At 37.3% G+C, this 6,321-nt stretch overlaps 1 long non-coding RNA gene across 1 annotated transcript in view; it reads right to left on the reverse strand.

Annotated features, from left to right (window-relative positions):
* Nucleotides 1-6,321, reverse strand: part of LOC124132784 — a 47,510-nt gene extending 41,189 nt beyond the window's left edge. The window contains exon 1 of the long non-coding RNA XR_006860829.2: nt 5,969-6,321. This is a non-coding gene — a long non-coding RNA (uncharacterized LOC124132784). The remainder of the gene's footprint in view (nt 1-5,968) is intronic.

Here is a 6,321-nt window from a genome sequence, read left to right on the forward strand (position 1 = left end):
AAAATACGAATGCAGTGTGAAGCCGCTCATGGGTAAATTGCTGCAGGTGTTTGTCCATGGATATCATTTTGAAACAACAGGGTTTGGTATTTTATCTACAATTCTTACTGGAATAGTTTTAATTTTGAACTGACTGTCAAACGTTTGTCAAAAATAGAAACGGATCCCCTACATTACTCTTCCCATTCATGTGGCCCCATCGTTCCCCAGGAAGCCTGGAGTATCGCAATGAGGGACATCCTATGAGACGATGTAGATTATTTACCCTGAATGTCAAACTAAAACGACGGTTTAATCCGACAGGGCAAAACAATACCAGTTAGTTGCTGAATAAAAAATAGTTACATCCATAATAGCGTCGGTTTTGTCGTTGATTCATATCATTTTGTGTCTACAGTATTGGCGTTCGACAGTGTTTTATCAAATATATTCTTTAAACTAGGTACATTTAGCCTTCAATTGAATTATATAAAAAAAAACAAAAAAAAACAAAAAACAAAAAACAAAACAAACTATTTTGTCAAAAAATCTATGTAAAACTAAAAACCTATTTCAGAGTCGATCGACCAGGGTGCATACGTTGTGTGCACAATGCAAAACGCAGTGTGCCTCCCATTTATCTAAGTCACGTTTATTGTGTAATCAGAACATTGGGAGTTCTAGACGATAGTATGATGAAGTGAATACTCAATTAGATCGGCCATGTGTGTACATTACATGTGTAATTTATAGGAGAGAACACTCCCAACTATAGAGGCCTTCCCACTTCAGCTTACAGTCCATATAGGGGTCAGTCGCATCGCATTCATCGGAATTGATGGACAACCCGTCATTTGTAAACACAAACAAACCAACACAGACACTATAAGTGGCAATTTATCCAATCACACCACATTCAATCTTTCCTTGCGGTAATTATTAAACCATTTCCACTGTCGCATGACATACATAGGTGCTAATTTCGTTCTGTTTTATCTCTTTCCCCGCATGAGTTCACTTCATACCAGAACGGTCACGTGATTGTCTATCACGTGACTCAAGGGGAGGGTCATAGGTCATCCATTATGTTTACCGAGACGACCTAATCAGGCGGTTACCAGTTATGCAGGCCTCTAAAACCAGCCCCCGTTTGATGAAGCCTGGGACACATAGTTAGCGTTATGTACAGCAATGACATCGGTCTATGTCGAAGATTGTATGTCACCATTCACGGTGACTATTTCAGAACTGTCAGGATGTTAAAAGCATAATTCATTGATGTAACTGACAAAAGGAAATATTTATAGACACCGATAAATCTTAGTGAAGTGTCCCCGTAGGGCTTTTCTAACATACATGTCCAATTTTCGATATATGAAAAACAAGCAAATTGTATGCACGATTTGAGATTTTTCATTTCAAATGAGATTTCAGATATTCGACCATTAACGAAATTGAATGATTTTATACGCCAAATCGGTGGAGGTGTGTTTAGTTCGAACCAATGTCTTTTGCTCATCAAAATGAAATACTAATGTGTGTGTTTTTTCGAGCAACAGTAAGCATTTGAGAGCAAAAATATTTTGGTATGATTTTTTAATGTCTTTAAATGGAATTCTGGTCATTTCTAAGATAGGATGTTCCTGTTATGTAAATCAAACAGTAATTCCTTATTATAGCTATGAAATATACACAGGGTATTTTATATACATGCCTTTCATGTCAAATTGTACGCCTGTGCTTCACAGTATTTCACTGAACGAATTTCATGAAACAAACTAATAATTTTATCTAAGCTATAAATGTAAATATTATACATTATTATTACATGGTTTCCAAATATTTTTAATCATGAAAAAATATCTTGTATGCTAAGATAATAAGGAAAACGTTTACGAATGACACGTAAGCAATAAAAGTCATATGAGAACTTTGGGATTGGTTGAAATGTTGACCTCGTTACAAGCCAAGGCCTCCCATTGGCTGACTTAGGATCTTCAAGTTGATAGGTTTCTTTCATGTCGACACCGACACAGCAAAATAATGTGCTTGTTTATGACAATGTGTATTAATTTATTATTACAGAAATGCCTTGTCCTTACATATCCTTTAGCTGTTGTAATTAATTACTTAATTAAATAAGCATCTCATGTAGCATATAAACGTTTGTATTGTAGTCTGTGCGGGGAAAATCATGCTCTGTGGTGTTAGCTTTACCTTGTGGTAGCTAAGGAATAACTTGAACGTTTCTGAAAACATAATGAATTGTTTTTAAAATCAACTAAGATATCCAATCTGGGTTTTTTCACAAAACATATACCGGGTTGTGTGCTTAATCATTGTGATATTTGTTACAGAAAACGTTTACAAATCAAAACGTCAATAACAATAACAGCAAATATGGCCACCAGATATGATTCATGCATGACCTGTGCACAGTTTATACCGCGAGACTGACAATGAAAGCACATACAACTGTACTTCACGCTCCAGAGTCACATAAACTTGTGATAAAAATCTTTTCTGGCATTTGTAGGATAAATGGGTGTTTTTTTTCTGTCCTACGGGTTTCCACAGTAACATGACATTCAGTGTAATTGCTCTCTGTGGGTTTATGGGTCACAATGGACTCCCAAAGTTAAATACCGCCATTGACCCACATACAGATAGTAATTATTTTTATGACGTGTGTTATGTGGGAATAGTCGGAGTGAGACGACCGATATCGCTGTACCATAAGCTGATAATTCGGGTATCTTAGTAAATTTGGTCCCAGTGTTCTTCCATAGTTTTGTATCGCTCTCGATCAATGTTGATTTTTGTGTGTTTTGGGTTGATTGTTGAAAGGGTTTGTTTTTAGTTTAAGGTGTTTCATATTATTAATAACATTGTTTCTATTTATTAATTTGAGGCATTCCTGATATTTACACAACGCCGGCAGCTGCGGTTGAAGTGGAAACCATGAATTTTGCAATTTATAGATGCAATGGTTGATTGGCGTCATTATAAGCACCACTGTCAAAATGGACTCCTGTTGCTTAGGCAAACATGCACCTTTGTGTTTCCAATTCGTTAATTTGTTCTTAAACTTGCCTTTTGGTAAAATCTATTGCATGTTCTTTTAGTTTTTTAAGTGAAGGAAGTGACTATTGCTCTTTTAAACAAAGATAACAAACTTAATGTTCTGCTTTTTATATGAATATAACCAGCTGTTCGTAAATATTCGAGGACGGTTAAGAGGAGTGGGTAAAATGGTGTTGTTCCTACGAATTAGTTTGTTTGTGGTCTCACATATCCTCCATATATCGACCAGCTTCTTGATAAAGCAAATCAACCTACATCGTTTGAAATAAACTGTTTGGTTAAAAAGTGGCTGACTGATACTTACTCCACACAGTAATTCCGCACACATATTTCGAAGCACTTTAACGGATTGGATATCCATTTGCTCATTTACATTTCTGTGAAAAATGTTATCTCCTGAAATATGGTTCTGTTGTTCATCCATAGTTTTAAATCAGTTTGCATCTAACCGATGTGAAAATATAACTGCCATTTCAAAACTGTATCATTACAATTAAACATACTGTTAAACTGTGTTTTGAATAGGAAAAATGGTCTACATGTACCATTTTCCTTTATTTTCTCATGTTAGCTGAATTGGGCTCTTGGGTTATAGAAAATATGTAATAATGTTAGTAATTTCTATAATTTGGGTCTTTAGATTACTTGAGAAAAAGTATAATTGTTTCGCAGATAACAGTGAGCATAACATACAGAATTGTATCAAATTCGTTTCAGTTTGGCCCTTATCGCCCTCCATACGATAAAGTCGTTGAGAATCCCTGTGTATGGTAGTCAGTAGGGAAATAAGCTCTCTTTCTGTTTACTTTGATATTCACTCCTTTAGCATGGGACAAAAAGCCGTTACATTAGCTGTATTTTAGTGCCTGGATCCACAAACACGATCATGACTGTCTACAACTATTTACAATGAGTGTTTGTTCAGCGGACTGCTGATATAGGCTATTGTATATTCGTTATGATAGACTGTTATGGCGTAGAGTATTATCATAGCGATCTTAAGAGGCATCGTCTGTCATTTATTTCACTTACTGAGAGCATTTCTCTGGTATACCTTTAGACTGATGTCTATATGACTGTTTAATATAAGCATCCACATAACGCAATGATGCATCTGTTTGTTGTAGAGCTGATTGCAGAGTTTTGATATGTCAGTAGTAATACTGAATTAGCTTCTTGTGGTTAAGCCCCTTTACGCAAATTAGAGATATAACTGTTTGTGTAACTGCATTGTTGAATAGTTATTGTTGTAAGAAAAAAGTAGTAAATTGTTATTGAATATTAGTGTATTTTTGTGCGCTGCTTGCGTTAGCATAATCATTTGTTGTGATAAAACTGGATTAAATTATGGAAGGCTGAATTTCTAAACACAATTTCGTTAATTTGGAATTGTTTGGCTTTAATTTACACCTGTATCAAATGAACTCGCGTGTTCTCTGAATTTGGTAAGATAATAGCTAATATCTCTCTGCGATTTCAAAACAATCCTGCTCAAATTAATTCTTATATGTTTTCGACCTTTGACGTGCGATCATTGCCCCAGGCTTTGAGGTCACCAGGCTTATTGCAATCAGGACGTCTACTAGCCACGTTCTACCTTGTGCATATCACTACCTAGGGGTATTCCGTGAGGTAGGGTTGTCTTGCGTTGCCCTGCCCCTGGCTGCTGCCCGGGGGCACTCTATTGTAGGGGTAGCAACTTCGATATAGCCCAGCCTTTTGTCCACGTAGAAACACGACATGTTAATTGCAATTGGGGTGACGCGCCTAGCCCGCGATGTGAAATCGACATCCCAAATAGCAATTACATCGTCGCGCTGATCTGGTGATGAAATTTACATCGAGTTGATGTAGCTGTGTTTGAGACGGATGAAGAAGCTTTAACTTTCAGTGTTTTTTTCTGATGGTAAAAAATTAGTTGCTTTTGTGGACAAAACCGTTTGTGAAAAAATAAAAAAAGTTTTCTTTGACTCAGTGAGCAAGCTGATTTGATTAACGGATTTTGTGGATCTATGCATTTATATAAGATCATGAAAAAATTAGCAGAGTGCAGATAAAAGCTTTTACAGGTGTGATGAGACGAAGGTGCAAATTTTCAAACCTTCTCCTCAATTTGAAGGCCCTAGCTACTCCAAAATGGCGCCTGGGATCTTCCTGTGAGTGTTGACGACAAACAACTGTTTGTTAGTTACACTGCAGGAATCGGGCTTGTATTTACACATTATCCACAATCAGCGTAGTCAAACTTGACTGTTGTTTTAAATTTGTGCAATAATTGTGAACTGGGTCCTAATCCCTCGGGAATTTCGTTCGTCGCATTAGGCCAAGCATAGTCACTTTGAATAGAAAATGGCGGATGTCGCTGGTGGCTGCCAGGTTGTACAGAATGAGTCAATCCGGGGTTGAGTTCAGGGCCAGTTTGCGTTAATAAATATTACGGCAATATATATGTATGCGATAAAACTTATGAGTAACATCTGGCAAGAGATATGTTTGATATTTCGTTGTAATAATTCCCATCATCCACCATCTCTCGATATCGTTATCATGATATGCCATGGATAAATTATGTATCGAACGGCGTGTGTACACACACTGAACGTTCATAATGATAATAAACATATTGACATATTTACAGATGTGTTCCTCACAGGAAATAACAAAGCAATGATAAGATTAAACACAATCGATAGCACACCCAATCGACAATATTCACTATAAATCTTCTTCACACAGACAAAGGAATCGAATTCAAACGAAATAAACAAAACGTCACACTATAAAGCTACAAACAATATTTAGAATGAAACTTAAGATCATAACAAAACAACTTCAGGTTATAATTTCATCATTCTACGGCGATAAACATCATGCGCATATGAAAAAACATTGTGTGTTTACTTACTGGGAATCCTGTTGTGGTCTGTTTTCACAGTCCATGATCAGGGGTCTGTAACGATCGACTTCGAGTATTATTCGATCTTCAGCTTCACATTCCGACCCCCTTGCGTCCTGACCCCCCTCCCTGCCCCTCCCTAGCGTCCCTCCAGCCCGGGGTATGGTCGCCTCCCTCGCCCAGACCAGCCAGCTCTCTCCCCGCCGCTTCTCTTCTCAAACATGGCCGCCGCTGAGGGATTAGCGAGACTCAGGATTTACGTTCCCTCGCTCTGATCTCAACGAATTTTTGCACGTCGGGTAGAAAACGTACACTTATTAGCTTTATTTCGATTGCCATTGCTAAAAACAACACCGTTGCAA

Source organism: Haliotis rufescens, unplaced genomic scaffold (assembly GCF_023055435.1).
Source record: "Haliotis rufescens isolate VD_foot unplaced genomic scaffold, xgHalRufe1.0.p SCAF_11, whole genome shotgun sequence".
Classification (NCBI taxonomy): domain Eukaryota; kingdom Metazoa; phylum Mollusca; class Gastropoda; order Lepetellida; family Haliotidae; genus Haliotis; species Haliotis rufescens.